General features: G+C 46.8%; 1 protein-coding gene and 1 non-coding gene across 4 annotated transcripts in view; both read right to left on the bottom strand.

Moving 5' to 3' along the window:
- The window catches only part of NRF1 (nuclear respiratory factor 1), a 146,080-nt gene that overhangs the window by 6,703 nt on the left and 121,229 nt on the right, over positions 1-18,148 (bottom strand). The gene's annotated exons all lie outside the window — the stretch shown is intronic.
- On the bottom strand, positions 2,937-3,040 carry LOC122488862. The gene has a single exon (XR_006298774.1). It is a non-coding gene; the product is annotated as a small nucleolar RNA U13 (small nucleolar RNA).

The following is an 18,148-nucleotide window of genomic DNA, read 5'->3' as shown; positions in this document are numbered from 1 at the left end:
TACAGCTAGAACAATCTTTTGAACATAAATGGACCTTGTTGCCTTCTTTCACAATTCTTCACTGGCCCAAGGGACATGAGGTCCAAATCTCTTTGCAGGATTTAAACCCTTCACGTCAGCTCCTGTTGTTCCGTTCAGGCCGAGTGACCACGTATCCAGCCCTCCTCTCCCCCCGCCGTACGCTCCCATCAGGTGAACCACTTGACTGGGCCTCCACCACCTGCACACAAGCATGCCTTGTGCCTGCGATGATGGCCCTGGACTTGTTCCTTGAATGGGCTCCTCTTCTTCCTTCCATGGCAGCCGGTCTCTCCTCCCTGGCCTTAGCCTCTCTCCTGAGGTCCTGAGCACTCTGTACAGGCCTCCGTGGAGGCAGCGCTCGTATTCACAGGCACTGTGTGCATGTCTTCAAGAAGACGGTCAACTCTGTAAGGGACTCAGAGTCCTCAGCAATCAGCAGGGGCTCAATGAATGTTTTCTGCACTCACAGAGAAACTTGCCTTCGAAGCTCGCACAGGTGTCCCTCCCGGAGACAGGGTGACTGGAGCGGCCCCGTCCTAGGGTGATTAGGCGGTTTTGGAGCCAGGAGCTCCCAGTCAACAGAACAGTAATGTAAACACGACTGCATTCAGGACTCATCCAAAGAGGGGCTCATTTATAAAGATTTCGTCTTCTGTATCTCACCTCACAATCGGGAGGAATAAATCTGGCCTCTGCAACTGGGTGATGGAATGCCCCACTCCACAAGGCTGTCTCGAGAGTGAATGACTGGGAACAGCAACCACATACCCGAAAAGCTTTTCAGAGCTTTTCAGAATTTCACATGCAGGGTCATTCCATAACCCCAAATGCCTCGAAATCCCAATTCCATTATTTTCTACATGCGGTTCCACCTTAAATCAGTGCATTACCATCCTACTGTGGGGATTTTAGAATTTCAGAATCTCTCTCTCTCACACACACACAGCCATTTTGGCATGGGATTAGATTAAACCGTCTCAGCAGCTCTGACCCTTTCTGTCCACGGAAGGGGAAGGGGGAGGGGACTGGCGGCTTGCAGGCCAGCATGAGCTAAGTCGGCCTCCTGCCCTTGGAGGAGAGATGATTAAATGCTGAGGCACAGTAATCAGGCTGGGATTGTCCCTGCATCTGCTCAGCCTGGCCCTGATTAGCCCTAATCTAGAAGGTGTATGTTAATCTCAGTTTATATTCTGGGTCATTTCGTTTGATTAAGCAACAGGAAGCCCTTCGCATTCTGCTTTCAGAGTTTGAAGTTCTCCGTCTTGTTTGTCTGAGAGACCCTGTACAGTCCTAGCAGTAAGCCTCTGGGCATCTGTTTGGCACTTTTCAAAGCCCTCTTACATCCAGTGTGGATCATCTGATCTCTGCTAAGACCCTAGAGACGCGGGCAGGGCAGGTGTGCCTCCCTCTTGCAAGAGGACAGGCAAGTTCCTTTGGCAGAAACACAAACTTATCCTAAGGGCACATACTGAAGATTTAGGGCCCCAGTCTCGAGTACCCCAATATTTCAAAGCCATAAGAAACCTTAGCATTCATGTGGATCAGTAAACCCCTTTCTTTTTCTTGAAACTCAAAAGGAAGCAGATACAAAGTTTATTAAAAAAAAAAAAAAAGAGAGAGAGAAAGAAAGAAAGAAAAGAAGAGAAAAGGAAACACAGAGCAGAGTGATTTTCTCCCAAGATGACGGAGTTTGGCAAAGCCAGGCGTCCAGGCTGTCGATCTGGGAGTCATTCTGTGGGCTCAGCCACCCTTACCATCGAATAGCAGGCCAGCAGGGCCCAGGGAGGCAGGGGACTTCCCTTTTTGGGCTCACTGCTGCCTCTCCCCTCAGGCTTCCGGGCTAGGTTTACAGAACTGGCCAAACTGGGAAGAGGCCAAAGGGGCCTCAGGAGCCACAGTCCCGGCATAAGGATTTCCTTGTCAAACAGCAGTCAGACGAGGAGCTCTGGCTCCAGGACCACATTTCCCTGCAAAAGACAATGAGACCTAACCCTGCTCACCTCCCTCCTGCCTGGGTGTCCCGTACTTGAGCCCACGTGGTCAGACACGCCCCACCCAGTCTTGCCCAACTGCACCCCTCCGGTTGCCTAGGCCAAAACTGCAGCCGCCTTTGACTTCACACACCATCAGCAAATCCTGTCAACTCGCCCTACAAACGTAAACCCGGAATTCCGCCACTTCTCTCTGCTGCCTCCCTGGACAAAGTCCTATCCTCTCTTGCCAGGACGACGTTTTATCTTCCTTCGTCATCGCCCTGCTCCAGCCGTTGTTCCACTGTAGCCAGAGGGACCTGCTAAAACTTTCACATGACACGATGGGTATCAGGACAGGCTCTGAAGGTTCAGATCCCTGGGCGAGGCCGCCTCTGACACAACTCACACACTTCCCACCCAACACCCTTCAGAGTCAGGTGACCTTCTGGGGGGAGGACATGCAGGGAGACTGACCAACAAGGCGGCCATGCTGCCACTCAGAGTGCTCCAAGGAGACCCCCGCACGGGGTCCATTCTTCAAGGGGGCTTGCTCCTCTCATCAGGGCCATCATCTCTCAGAAGGTGATCATCTGGCTCTTAAGTTTCCCCTTTTCAGGAGAATCTCTATTTTAACATAGACTTAATTTCGAAAAATAGGTAACACACGGAGGGCATAGTAAAAAAAGGTGCAAAAAGGGCATGGGGTTGAAAAGAGTCAATCTCCCTCCCAGAGGTAACTACTTGTGGCCAGTTTCTGGGCTCGTCCGTAGTCTACCCAAGACTGGGAGGTGTGTATACGTGTGTCTGGGTATTTTCCCCATTCGAACACTGCATACGTTCATACTCTTCTGCACCTTGCTTTTTTGGAGATCTTTACTCACAACACAAAGAGAACGGCTGCAGAGTATTCCATTTGTATGAAGGTGCTTAATTTTTGTTTCACGTCAGACGGGTAGCGTGCCAACGTTGCAACAAGGTTTGAGGGAGGCACATGCCACACGACAGTGCGAACACCCGATCATCATGCTCACGTACTACAAGAGGATCTGGAGGCGCTTGATTTTGATTCACCAGTGCTCTAATGACGCACGTCTTGGCTTTCCAATCTTTTGCTATTGTACTTAATGTATTGCAATTTCTCACATATGCAAGGATAAATATCAAAGACTACGACTGCTTAAGAGGGTATTTATCCTTCAAAATTTCATAGGTGCAGGGGCGCACGGGTGGCGGTCAGTTAAGCGGTCGACTTCGGCTCAGGTCGTGATCTCGCGGCTCCTGAGTTCGGGCCCCGTGTCAAGCTCTGTGCTGGCAGCCCAGAGCCTGGAGCCTGCTTCGGATTCTGTCTCCCTCTCTCTCTGCCCCTTTCCCGTTTGCACTCTCTCTCTCTCTCTCTCTCAAATATAAATAAACATTACCAAAAAAAATTTCTTTTAATTTCATAGGTGTAGTAATGGGGGACTCTCAACTGTTCTGCTCAGCCCAATTCCTTTCAAGACTCAAAATAATCTGCCTCTAGTAGTGGGATTTAAGATTAAGGCATGATGGGTGACAGGGGAATACACTTTTGGACAGACATTTGTCTTTGAGCCTCTCAAATCATATTACATGGGTAGCAGCTAATGCTATCTAGTCATAAGTCTGGCCTGGTCTTGTCATCTATGTGATCATTTGCTCACGTTTAGGGGCTTGGCCCTATTTTCTGCAAAACAAGAGGCCTTGAGGTTTGTAGTGGTCCGTCTCTGATGGGGGAATGAGGGGAGGCTTTGTGGTAGACCATGGGCGCCAACGAGAGTAACTTTAAAGGTTAGGGTCATAGCCTTGCGCGCTCTGAATTTATCATTCATGAGCTGACCTACTCTATTCCTGACCTCTCCTGAAGTAATGAGTTCCATCACTTACCTACTGTATAATGGAACACACACACATGTGCACGTGTGTATGTGTATGTATGCAATTTATTTACTTAGGGGAATTCATGTACTTTTCTCAACACTAACTCTTTTGGTATTCTGTGATTTGAGGAATACATCTACGTATCACAGCTAAATCTTCTTGAAATATTGTTTGGCAACGGCCATCCCAACTCCCCCCACTCCCCCAAAACACGCATGCACGCGCACGCACGCACAAAGGACTTTGATGGCTGTCTATTATGGGAAAAATAACAGCCAAAGAGCTACTAGTTTGAAGGATTACATCAGCCTTTCCCACAAATTACTCTCCATTCTCTCTTCATTACAACCATACCTGTCCCCTTAGTGTACCCTAACGTCACATGTATTTGCTCAGACAGATCCCTCTACCTAGAATGGTCCCCTGCCAGTGTAAGTCCAATTCTTCCACCAATTTCCAAACATTTCATGGAGATACCACAGAGAGAATGGCCCGTCAGGTTCCTTCCTTCCTGCGATTTTATTCCCTCCACCATTTGGCACCGGCTCTGTGCCAACCTGTTTCCAAGTAGTTGTTCTCTGTATAATCTGCTGTCTTTAAAATACTAGGCAGCTTCAACAGAGTAGATGCTTACTAATTAAATATGACTCCAGATCTCGTTCCTCGTGATTTTCAGGAACTTGGTTACATTCCTATCAGCCTTGGCCTCCGCAGACTGAAGACCTTGAAGCCTTTCACTCTGTTCCCAAGTGCAGCAGGATTTTCACAACAAGACCCTTAAGGCAGCGTAGCCAAATGCTGTATCGGTAGTTCCCGTGCATTCTGTGTGAGGGTCAAATAAGCTATTTTATTTCCTTTAAAGGCGTGCCAATCAGAAGGACTACATGTGACTCCTGGGTCTGCCATCGAATGGCTTGTGAACCTTGCTTGCTTCAAACGTAAAACGGCAGTTACTAATCTCACAGGGCTGTCGAGGACTAGATGTGCTGACTTCGGTGAAGTCTGGCACGGTGCCTGGCACACAGTAGGTGTACAATGAATGCCAGCTACTTTTTGACGATGACTTCGAATGAGGGGTCTGATGAAGTCTGGTGGCGTCACAGACGTTAGACTAAAGCTCTCAGCAAACAGAAAGGAAAGCAGAGACAGCACAGATCTCCTTTCGGCAGTGATGTGCTCCTGCCAGGAAGCACATCATTTGCCAAAGGCCTTCAAAGATGTAAAGATTAGAGATAAGAGCCATGAAATCAGGGCAGATGGACTGGCGGGCAGCTTCCTTCCCGAAATGCGGCGATGGTCAGAACTGGCACTGGAACGGCACCCTGGCATCTATGACATGGCTGGCGACTCAGCGCATCGGTGAAGAAATAATCCAGGCTAAACCACTGATCGATAGCAAGAATGTTAAATACACAGTGAGGGACAGTACGATACGACGTCATCACTCTGATAAATGTGTAAAGCCCTCCGGATAATAACAGCATGGGCTCAAGCCTAGCAGAGCACAGGGTTACAGGCCTGGCCACGGTCACCCGGAACCAGACTGCCCTTCCCCCACCCCGCCCCAGCCCGACAAGATAGAGCAGGACAGACGGCCTGGGGAAGAATGGGCCTTTCATTTGCCCTCACAATCTGGGAAACCTCTGGGAATTGTTGTTTGCTGTAACTGAATCTTTCAGCCCAAAGGCCTTCCAAGTTGGTCATGGAAATATCTTTAGTTGGGAGACAAATATTGATGGTTGTCAGGGAGAAATTGAGAACTAAACAAATAAATTTATCAAACCAACACATGTGGTGGAAGAGAAAGGATTCTTAAAACCCAAAGGAAAAATTTACAATGTAATGCTTTCTGTAGTTTATGGATGTGAAAGCTAGCTACAGGTACCAGGAAAATGCTGGCTTGAATGGGGATCCAGAAGACTGTGACTGGAAAAGCTAAGAATAGGTAAGAAATGAAATCATAAATTATACTACCTAAGTAATACTCTGCAGTTTGTATTTTTTTTATTTTTTATAATTTTTTTTTTTAATGTTTTTATTTATTTTTGAGACAGAGAGAGACAGAGCATGAGTGGGGAAGGGACAGAGAGAGAGGGAGACACAGAATCCAAAGCAGGCTCCGGGCTCTGAGTGGTCAGCCCAGAGCCCGACGCGGGGCTCGAACTCACAGACTGTGAGATCGTGACCTGAGCTGAAGTCGGACGCTTAACTGACTGAGCCATCCAGGCGCCCCTCTGCAGTTTTTAAAGAGCCATCGAGGGTTATCTCCAGGTGTCTCTAGGGTGACAGGCAGGAGGGAAGTCCTTTAAAGTCTTACTTGCAGGCTTGAGAAAGAATTTACACCAGGGACCGAAGTCTAAGACAAGCCACTATTATACGAAGAAAAAAAAGGGGTCGTGTGTACTGGTGCAGCGATGGGAGAACGGGAAGGAAAGCAGGGAGAGAAGCTCGTCCAGCAGGCAGGCAGATACAGAAGCTGGGAATGACAAACAAGGACCAGAAAGAAAGAGGACAGTCTCAGGGCAAGAAAAGGAAGGTCATGAAAAGAATGCCAATAGCAAATGAAAAGGAGATCCAGGTAACCTTCCAGACACTGAGACAAGGAGGAAACAGAAAAAGTATTTCTCTCCCAATCATTCTGCTTCTGTTATATTAGCTGCTTCTGGGACATTTAATCTTCCTCTTCCGTGTTTTCTAAGTCCGTGGCTTTTGGGTGCATTTGAGGGATTTATGGATTAAAATATGTATTACACTTGGCGTGCTGAGTATTCTCGTGGAGCCAACAGCAGCCTCGCAGTGCCTTGGGGTAACCAGGCACTTCTCGGCATACAAGCTTTCCTCCCCTCTTGCTAGACAACGTGAACCCTCTCTTGGAAAAACCACTTTCTGCGAGAACCTTCACAGCAGACTCTGTCCTTTGCCTAATTTTTCAGACCACCGAGAAATTTCTCTTGCCCTCATCCCATAAGCCAAATGTTAAAAATAAATTCATTTTTACTTTGCTAGTGAGAGGCACAATTCTACACCTTCTGTTCGAAACTACTGGTGTCCAGGAATATTCATGAAGTCAGGGTGTTGTGCTTCAGAACCACGGTGGTGTATTATCCTGCAGGCTGAGCCCCCAGTGTGGGGCTGAACAAGATGACTTCAAGGCCTGCTGGTCTGACCAACAGGGCTTTAAACTGACAATGGCAGGAGAGAAAAGTATCCAGCTGAAGTTTGTGGGACACGTATGTGCTTATTAGGAGGACATCTGATCTGACCTTCCAGAGAAGGGAAAGAGATGCTCAGTAATATCCAGAAAAATCACTGGGAAGAAGGAGGACACTCAAGGTCCCCAAAGTCTATATACCAATGGAAGGGTCTGAACAATACAGAAAGTGTTAATATATATATATATATATATATATATATATATATATATATATATATTTAAAGATTTTAGGTAATATCTATACCCACCATGGGGCTCAAACTTACAACCCCGAGATCAAGAGTCAAATGCTCCACTGACTGACCCAGCCAGGTGCCCCATGGTACCAAGTTGGCTTTGCCAACAGTCAGGTGTGGAAATGAATACAAGAGCCAATCAGGAGTTACCTAGAGTTGGGAACGGAGATTCATTTATTTTTCTGTTATTACTTTCAGTGTTTTCATTATGGAGAATTTCAAACAGGTACAAGAGGAGAGAGACTAGCACAAGGAACCCTCCCCCCACCACATTCCAAATGTGCCCACTATCCAGCCCTCGCCTCTGCTAACTGAACACAGAAAGATTGAGGCAAAAAAGCTTCCAAAGATGTTCTACTATTTTTCAATCCCTCACTAAGCACAACCTGTAGAGTACCATTTAGAAAACAAACCCTAGAACATTCTAAGAGCATACAAAGAGCAGAATTAAGTTGTCTTTAGGCAGTAAGACACCTGAAGACAGTACACTGGAAAGTAGAAATAAATAGTTACGGGGTTTGATAGTCAAAGGAAGAAATCTATCTCAATAAACTTCATTTTGTTCAACTAGTTATCCTGCCTTTCCTATCTGGACTGTATTTAGCATAATCAGATTGCTAATGGGGACAAGTTCTTTATAGAAGAATTCCAGCTTCTGCCAGAAGGCGGAAGGAATGACACTAGAGGAATCCCCAGGTTGCTTTCTCTGCACAAAACTATCAGCGGCTAAGACCATTTGGTGGCCGGAGAACGGAGCGGTCCGCCATCCGTGCCGGGTGCCGTGCCTCTGGTACCTTACACGGAGGCTGCTGCCGTCTTTGCCCAAACATGAGCCCCCTGCGATGCTCGGTCAGCCTCTGCTTGCGATGGGCGGTGGGCCACACAGAACTTTTAAAAAGCACTTGAGCAAGATGCGCCTCCGGGATGCGGCGGGGAGGAGCGGCCACAGGACACGGTCTCCCCTGTATGCCCCGGTGCCCGGGGTACAAAGCCATCTCTGACAACCTCCCATGGATGGCTCTACAAATCCTTTGGTAAACATGCCAGCACACGGAGTGCTAACGGTGTGCGTGTTTGTAAAAGCAGATCTTACAGTCGGCTCTTAGTTGAGCCGAAGGGAGGGTCAGCCGTCTCTCCCATAACCTGGAATTTATGATGCGCTTTTCTTGCAGCAGACTTACTTAGACTTACTTTCCTAATTATGTCTTCCTTAAGCTAATATGAAAACTAATTTGTGTTCCTTAAGTACCCAGCAGCTGGGTGGGGGGTGGAGGAGACGGTCCAGGCTTATGCTTGCTTGTTGAGAGAAACTGTCCAAGGATTTAAAATGTGTCACGAGTAATCTGCATGACAGATGATCTGTATGTGGCAACTGAGAGTTGACTATACTTACATTTATAAAACAAACGGGCTACTTCTGTCTCATAGGGCTGCTATGAGGATAAGGAACATTATATTTACATGATTTAAGGTCTCGAGAAAAAGGAGAATATCTAGATTCGAGGTAGTTTTGTTATTTCACATAGGTTTCCTCTCAGGAGTCAAAGCAACCATGCAGGGACTTCTAAGAGGCAGACAAACGAAGGAAGCAAGGTTAAAGACCCTGCTCTTGGTCCCCAGAGTTGCTGAAAACGGAAGCTGCCACTAGCTCAATGGTCCACCCCAGTGTGTTGTCCCCGCTTCACGTTGTAGACAAAATGAACAATTCACATACACACTCTTGGCCCTTGAGCACTCACGTGTGCCCTTGTTAGTCAGAAGCTCTGTTTAATGAGAAAACTCTCCAGGCAAACAGCAGGGCCGTGAAAGGTTTAGGAAGGGGAGACCAGGGAGTAGGTCAGCTGAAAGTGGACCTTCCTAAAATGAAAGTCCTTTCTGATAGGTATAATTCATTACTCTTATTTTGGGTGTGTGTGAGGGTGGAGAAAGGACGGGAGATTCTTGCAGGAAAACAATTTTTTAAGGTGAAAAGATAGAGTAACATGGCTGGAAGGAGCCGTTCCAAAAACATCCAGGCAAATTCTCTTTTCCCCCTCCAAACGAGGCTGAAACAGGAACCTCCCAAGGCTTGCTAAAGCAGTCAAGACATTTCAAAAGGTTCAGACTAATCTCTAAAACAGCGCTGTCCACCAGAACTCACTGTAAAGATGGCCATGTTCTGTTTGTGCACTGGCCAACATGGTGGCTAGAGAGCACGTGAAACGTAGCTGGTACGACTGAGGAATCCATCTTTACTTCGACTCTAATTAAAGTTTCAGTAGCCAGAGTGCAGCTCTAAAACCTTTCCAGAGCTTCCAGTGAGCCAACTCCACGTTATAAACACGCTTCGATCGTACACACACCATAGAACATGATAAGAGTTGCCTTTGTTAAATGGAAACTCAATCTGAAACTGGATGCTCTGCGTTCACCTAAAATATATTTTCCTGGCATTTCTCTTATTTAGACTGTAGGGTTTTCTCCTTTGCTGCTCTACCCCGTCAACTTCTTTTAACACCTCCCACCCCCCCAGGGGCCCTAGGTGAGAAACTTTATCAGCATTTGGGAACAATATAATATAGCTCTACATGACAGTACTACAGGCAGTACGGAAAGCTTGGGCTGGCTAAAATCAGAACTGCTGGACGCCTCTTTCATGCGCCAATCTGATAGCAGGGTTTTTGTAGTCTCACTCAGAGCAGTGTCTCAGTTTCCATATTTAGACCCCTTCAATGATTTTCAGATCCAATTGCTAGCTTTACAACGGAAAAGATGTGTTTACCAATTTCACTTCGAAAACCCCTTTTTGGCTCTGAAAATCTCTAAATTGGGGCCTTTCTAATAATGAAGATTTGGTGTAATTATAATGTCACAGGCAATTGTGCTGACAGAGCAAAACCAATATGTCTCCTTGCTAGGCCTTTGCTCTCAGCCTGACCAACAGGAGGAGAAAAGAGGCTTTGTCAGGAGCAGATGTGCAGTGGGAGGCCCCGGGAAAGCAGATCTGCTGAATGGAGCAGGTGCCACTTAGACATTCACTTTACTGACTCCAACCACAACCTCCCCTTCATTTGATATCCTGCTCTTGGCAGGAGGATGGGGAGAGAGCATCATTCAAAAAGAAGCATGTTTATCCTGTTCAGATTACGGCTCTGCCAGGCTGCTGCTGCTGCTGCTGCTGGGTTCTGCACATTTGCTCTTTATTAAGCAAATGGTAGAGCTGGGAAGTGAATCCCTGTATTTATACAGGTAACCTGAGAGCCAGAGGGCCCCAAACCATACTGGCTGCGATGTACAAGCTATCAGAGTTAATAACAGTGCGCTGACATTCCTCCAAAATCCTAATGGAAGCATAAGTAAAAAAGGAAAGTCCAACTTGAAGACTTCATTCTATAGGAATTCTTCCTGTCACAATATTCTGGCTCTTGTGCGAACAGTGATCAGTCCCCTTTTAACACGCTTAATTAAAACCTACTTTTTCATCCACATATTAAATAGAAATGACTCCAATTAAAGTTGTCCAATATGGCTCTGGATTTGGTATGCCAAAAAAAAAAAAAAAAAAGATTTCCCTTTACAGAATATTACCTGCAATGACAGGCACCAAGATTCTGCTGGAATCATCTAAGACCAGAATCTGCCTTTCGAATACAAAGACTCAGAAAGATGTGGGGACCTAAAGGGAAGGAGAATGAGATAAGGAAACATGTAACTTGGCCCTCATAACACTGGGGACGGGGAGGTGACTGACTGGTCAGTCCACCTGCCAGGTGGCAGGCCCCTTTCTGGGAATCTCTGCCCTGAGGCTCTGGTCGGAGTCCTCTGGTCAGAATACCCCGGCTCAACAAGTTCCCCAAGTGGAGAATACCTGACACAGTCAGACTGAGGGACAGACGAAGGTGTGCCAACCCGGTTGGATAATATGTGCTAATTCCCTCTGGGCCTCGAGGGGCCGACTCTGGAGGCATTCAGCTTTTAATATGGAAAGCGTCTAAGAGCTACATGGGAAGGACGTGGCTCTGGCTCAGATGAATATTAAGAATAGAGAACAACAAGTAGAGGCCTGTCGTTTCATTGTACGCGCGCTTTCTTTCTGCCGTCTTCCAGTAGCAGAGCCTAGGTGAGCAGTTCCTGGTGTAAGAATGATGAATTCCCGAGGCCACCCTAGTTTATAATGGTATAGGGGAGACGGTACATCCCCTCTAGACTTGCGGACTCCGCAAGGAGAAAGATGAATCTAAACATCACACTGGCACTTTCACGAGACAGTCCTGCTCCTTCTGAAGGTATCCGTAGGTTAGCATTTTTGTAGGGGACAAAGGCACCAAGACCCCTGACAACCAGCCCCTCCAGCTGTGGGGGCTGTTTCTGATGAGAGACAGGAAAGACCTGGTAATTCTGGAGAAGTGAACCTCAGTTTTGTTTCCCGAGCACCCCTGAGGGACACAATATGCTTTCATTAGCAACAGGGGCTTTCGAAAGCTGGGATTCTGTGGGAGCACTACCTGCTCCCCCCAAATGGAGGCTCACTGGACCAGACCCTAAGAATGTGTCCTGGAAGAGCTAAGAGTGAACGTTCTCAAGATTAATCTCCTTCCCATTCGGTGTGAATGCTTAATAATAATAATAATAACAACAACAACAACAACAGCAGCAGCAGCAGCAATAGTAGCAGTGATAGTAGTTAAGTTATTGCATGCTTACAATGCTCCAGGCACTAAAAAGAGTGGGACTAAATATTCCTGGGTCGCCTGGGTGGCTCAGTAGGTTGAGCCTCCGACTTCGGCTCAGGTCATGATCTCACAGTCCAGGAGTTCGAGCCCCGCGTCGGCTCTATGCTGGCAGCTCAGAGCCCGGAGCCTGCTTTGGATTCTGTGTCTCCCTCTCTTTCTGCCCCGCCCTTGCTTGCACTCTGTCTCTTTCTCTCTCTCAAAAATAAACACTAAAAAAAAAAAAAATTCTCTGCTGCCCCTAAAATTAGTGTGATTGACATATCCCCCTGGATGGGGAAGCATGGGGAGTCAGAAAACTTGCCATTTCCTTGTGACAGCTATTCTGGAAGGCATTTTGGATTTTAGGAGGTAACCATGAAGGGAGTCAGGAAGGAGGACAAACTTCAATGCTAGAAAAGGGCTCGGAAGGAACACATCTGGGGCAGAAAACTGTAAACCCCTCTGGGTATTCTAGAAATGAGAGCCCCAGTATACACCTCTACGTTTCTATTTCAGAAGCAGCCATGTTTTCATTGTGAAATCTGTAATTCATCCAATAGTAATGGCTTCTTTCAGCCTTATGACCCACCAGGCTCTGGATATTTGATCCTTTCTGGGGTCACTATAAATCATTAATGCACCTCGCCTCAAGATGCCTGTAGCCAAGAAGAGAAATCTGCCTCTGGAAGGCATCTGGGTGGAAGTGTGTAAGTGGCCCGAGTTGTGCATAAAGAGACTAGGAAGCGGGTCTAGGTGTCTGCACTTCCTCTTGTCTCAGGTTTTCCTGCGAGGCTCTGTCCTTAGAAAAATAGGCCAGTTCTTCTTGCAACCCTCCTGCCCAGCTGTTCACCCGTTGTGGATTACTTCAGTCACATGGTCATGTTTTTTTTGCGGTTTTGTTTTCTTTTTTAAGCAAAGCCATGCTGTCTACGAGCTGAGGAGGTCACTGGGAGGCAAGGCTCTGGAAGTATTGGTGCTGCCCTGCCCGCGCAGAGGGGCACAGCTTGCCAGAAGGGCAGTCTTTTTTGCTAGAGCCTTTAGATCAGCGCCATCCAATACACTTGACTGCAAAGACGGAAATGTTCGGTATCGGTGCAGTTCATTAGAGTAGCTACCACCTACCTGTGGCTATTTATTTATTTATTTATTTATTTATTTATTTAAAAATTTTTTTTCAACGTTTTTATTTATTTTTGGGACAGAGAGAGACAGAGCATGAACGGGGGAGGGGCAGAGAGAGAGGGAGACACAGAATCGGAAACAGGCTCCAGGCTCTGAGCCATCAGCCCAGAGCCTGACGTACCTGTGGCTATTTAAATTTAAACGTGACCGGGCGCCTGGGTGGCACAATTGGTGGAACATCTGACTCTTGCTTTTGGCCCAGGTCATGATCCCAGGGTCCCGGGATAGAGCCCAGCATCGGGCTCTGTGCTGAGCGTGGAGCCTGCTTGAGATTCTCTCCCTCTTTCCCTCTGCCGCTCTCCCCCACTCACGCTCTCTCTCAAATAAACAAATAAATAAATATTTTTAAAAATGTGAATAGAGTAAAAAAATCCAGTATCTCAGGCCACACATGGCTGTTGAGCACATGCAATGTGGCTAATGTGACCCAATAACTGAATTTTATTTTACTTAAATTAAAAAAAAAAAATTTTTTTTTTTTTTAACGTTTATTTATTTTTGAGACAGAGAGAACAAAGCATGAACGGGGGAGGGTCAGAGAGAGGGAGACACAGAATCCGAAACAGGCTCCAGGCTCTGAGCTGTCAGCACAGAGCCCGACGCGGGGCTCGAACTCACAGACTGAGAGATCATGACCTGAGCCGAAGTCGGACGCTTAACCGACTGAGCCACCCAGGCGTCCCCCCACAAATTTTTTTTTAATGTTTATTTATTTTTGAGAGAGAGAGAGAGAGAGAGGGAGAGAGAGAGAGAGAGAGAGAGAGAGAGAGCATGAGCAGGGGAAGCGCAGAGAGAGAGGGAGACACAGAATCTGAAGCAGGCTCCAGGCTCTGAGCTGTCAGCACAGAGCCCGATGGGGGCTCAAACTCACAAGCCAGGAGATCATGACCTGAGCCGAAGTCGGTCACTCAAGGCGCCCCTACATCTTGGGTTTTGATGCCATTTATTTTATCTGCCTCTGCTAAAATTTATCATGACACAAACTTTAAAAAAAAAAAAAAAGTCAATTTATTTAGAGAGAGAGAGAGAGAGTTGCATGTCCCTGTGCCTGCAAGAGAGCAGGGGAGGGGCAGAGAGAGAGGCAGAGAGAGAATCCCAAGCAGGCTCCACGCTGTGAGCGCAAAGCCCAACGCAGCGCTCGATCTCATGAACCCTGAGATCATGACCTCAGGGGAGACCAAGAGTCAGATGCTTAACCGACTGAGCCACCCAGACACCCCATGACACTGACTTCTAAAGGGAGTAAAACATACCATACCCACTCCTTAAAACAATCCTGCAAAAGAGTGACCCATACAAAGGAACAGGTGAATCAGATGAATGATAAAGACAATGATTTTCACCTGTTTTAGATCTCCTTGACTTCTTTGGTTGCCTGGGTTGACAAGAGGGAGTGAAGAGGAAGGAAGGGGACCCACAGTGGCAGTAGAGGGTACTGCAGGACTGGGTTTGGTTTCCAGTCTCACCGTTTAGTTGCTCAGTGACAGGTAAGGCCCAGCTTTAGCTGCGTCTGCAAAATAGGGCTCAGAAGCTCTGTTCTACCCACCTTCCTGGGTGAAGGTAGAATAATGCAGACGGTGCTTGTTTAGTCACTGGAAAGGGGGTTATGGTGACAGCAACAGTCGTAGTAGTAAAAACAGAAAAGGAAAGGGGCTCCTGAGTGGTTCAGCGAGTTAAGTGTCTGACTCTTGATTTAGGCTCAGGTCATGATCTCACGATTGGTGACTGAGCCTCACATTGGGCTCTGGGCTGACAGAGCAGAGCCTGCTTGGGATTCTCTCTCTCTCTCTCTCTCTCTCTCTCTCTCTCTCCCTCTCTCTCTCTCTCTCTCCCTCTCTCTCTCTCCCTCTCTCTCTCTCCCTCTCCCTCTGTCTCTTCCTCTCTCTCTGCCCCTCCCCTGCTTGCTCTCTCAAAAGAAATAAAAAATAAACTTAAACAGAAAAGGAGAGAAAGAATAAAGAAAAGAAAATGATGAAGGGCCTAAACAATGATGGTCAATGTTTATAGTCAAAAGTCAAAAGCAGAGCAAAACTGAAAGTTATTTTCCTGGTATGACATCTACCAACATGTTTTCCAGGAGGAAAACCATTCATTTTAAGACAAAAGCTGACTGAAAGAGGGAAACACTGTCTGCAAAGAAAGCATGGTGCCCAGAGGACACTGTGCAGCACCCGCTTCCCAGTCGGCCCAGAGCAAGCGGCTCACGTACTCACTCCTCACCCTGTTCTTTCTGAGCCACGGCTCAGAGCTCTCGTCATCTGACTCAGGTTTGGGAGTGTGCTCTACCTTCCCCTCCATTAAAAAAGACCTACGGTTCTGAAGGGATAGGGGCTGTAGGACAGATGAATTTTCATTTGCTTTTTCTGACAGAATAGGTAACACCTCAGCTTGGTCTGAGATCTTCCCTTCAGGTGTTCCTGTCAGTGGAGAAGAGAGCCATTTACTCCCCAGGAGGGCCGCCCCCAAACCCACAGCTGCTGTAGGCACTGCTCTGGGGGACTTTCAGGAGGGGAGGCTCACAGCTCATATAAAACTGTTTGTTCAGGGGCACCCGGGTGGCTCAGTCGGTTAAGCGTCCGACTCTTGGTTTTAGCTCAGGTCATGATCTCACGGTATGTGAGGTCGAGCCCCGGATTGGGCTCTGTGCTGACAGCCCAGAGCCTGCTTGGGATTCTCTCTCTCTCCCTCTCTCTCTCTGCCCTTCCCCTGCTCGCACTCACACCTTCTCTCTTTCAAAAAATAAGTAAGTAAACTTAAAAAAAAAATTTAAAACTATTTGCTCAGGGGCTCCCTGCTTTGAGTCCTGGGGGCGATGAGCTTATCATCTGTGGATTAAAGGTACAAATAATATAGTAGCAAAGAATGCAACAGCTCTTTTCAAAGCTGACTATCATGCTTTACGGTGACTGAAAATGTACCTTTACGATAAAACTTTATTTCATTTATTACACTAGCATATCAGCACCTTTTTGGAGGAGTAACATTGACCTATTTCCTAAATTAATTTAATACTGATATCTACTGACTCTTCTGGGAACAAGTCCATATACTGATGTGTCCAGATAATGAGCGCACAGAAAAAGGGAGAATGAGAGATGCATTTTATAGTTCATCAAGACGAGGACTGGCGTCTTAGCTCTTTTAAAGAAGAGCTGGAACAGAGGGACATCTACTCAGTAAAAATGGGTGACAGTGGTGGTAGAGAGTAAGGAAGAAGTGAAAAAAGTCCCCCTTGATGATGGAGATTGACATACAATGCAGTCGTGAGATGTGAAGGGAGATTATGCCCTGAGAATGACGAAGGCCACAGCAACTACAGCTGGAAGAGAACGGCAGCCCTGCCTGAGAACAGTGATATGACCAAATCCAGGAGCTGTTAAACAATGTCACCTTCAGTCAAAGTTCCTTCAGTTTCCTTTACTCAAGCCTATACAGAAAGAGCTTCTGGTCTCCAGTTTCTTTGCAGCGTTTACCTCTGGAACATAAATCCTTCAATGGCATCAGGTAAGCATTTGGATCTGTCCTAAAGACAGGAGGGCACAAGAATACCCTGTATTCTGAAGTATAACTGAACATATTCTGGGGAACGAAGGGGAGATGAAATTATGTGGACAGCTAGTAAGAGTTTTATGCTCACAGTGTACCTATGTGCCAAGCACTATGCTAAGCACTCTATAGGAATCATTCTGTTGAATGCTCACATCAACCTCATAAGCATGGAACTGTCATTAGCCTAAGTTTATAGTGAAGGCTTAGGTTAATTTGCTTGCCCAAGATCACAGAGCTTGCTAGTGCAGCTTTTAGAATAAGCTAGGCCTGCAGACTCTCCTGTCTCCCTTGCCCCTCTTACTCACAGCACTAGACCAAATATCCACAAAGTTCTATGGCCCCAGCCACCACTTTCTATGACAGAGGCTCTTAATCCTTGGGCGGGGGGCCGAGGAAGGGGGGATCCTCTAATTCATTTGCACATCTGACCAAAGTTATGGGTCCCGGAAAACTACAGAAAACGTGTATAGAGACACGGATGGAACTACAGTGTATTACGCTAAGAGAAATAAGTCAGTCCGAGAAAGACAGATTTCATATGATTTCACTCATATGTGGAATTTGAGAAATAACAGATGAACGAACATAGGGGAAGGGAAGGAAAAACAGGATAAAGACAGAGAGGGAGGCAAACCATAAGAGACTCTTAAATACAGAGGACAGGGGCGCCTGGGTGGCTCAGTCGGTTGAGAGTCCGACTTCGGCTCAGGTCATGATCTCGCGGTCCGTGAGTTCGAGCCCCGCGTCGGGCTCTGGGCTGACCGCTCAGAGCCTGGAGCCTGTTTCAGATTCTGTGTCTCCCTCTCTCTCTGACCCTCCCCTGTTCGTGCTCTGTCTCTCTCTGTCTCAAAAATAAATAAACGTTAAAAAAAATTTTTTTTTAAATACAGAGGACAAACTGGGGGTTGCTGGAGGGCAGGTGGGTGGGGGGCTGGGGTAAATGGGTGATGGGCATTGAGGAGGGCACTTCTTGGGATGAGCACTGGGTGTCATACGTAAGAGATGAATCGCTGGGTTCTACTCCTGAAACCAAGACTGTGCTGTCTGTTAACTACCTTGAATTTAAATTAAAAAATAATAAGTAAAATATAGATAAAAGAAAAACAAAACTCGTATAGAATTTCTCAGGGTCCAAGACCCCAGGTTGAGCATGCCCTAATGTCCTTATAATGCACATAAGGGTTGGTTTCCACAGAGAATTAAAGCACACACGTTGCCTCCTGCAGATGCAGCCGCACTTACCTCTTTATAATCAATACACAACACAACTTTGCGGCATCCTGTCTCACTTGGGAGGCCTTGCGGAATAGGAATGTGGGTTCCAATTTCTCATGCAAGGACCCCACCCAGGAATCCTGCTCTCTTATCTGAACTTCATGTTTCTGT

The sequence above is a fragment of the Prionailurus bengalensis genome, chromosome A2, assembly GCF_016509475.1.
Source record: "Prionailurus bengalensis isolate Pbe53 chromosome A2, Fcat_Pben_1.1_paternal_pri, whole genome shotgun sequence".
Lineage (NCBI taxonomy): Eukaryota > Metazoa > Chordata > Mammalia > Carnivora > Felidae > Prionailurus > Prionailurus bengalensis.
Note: the sequence above shows the minus strand (reverse complement) of the source record. Positions and strands in the feature narration are given on the sequence as shown.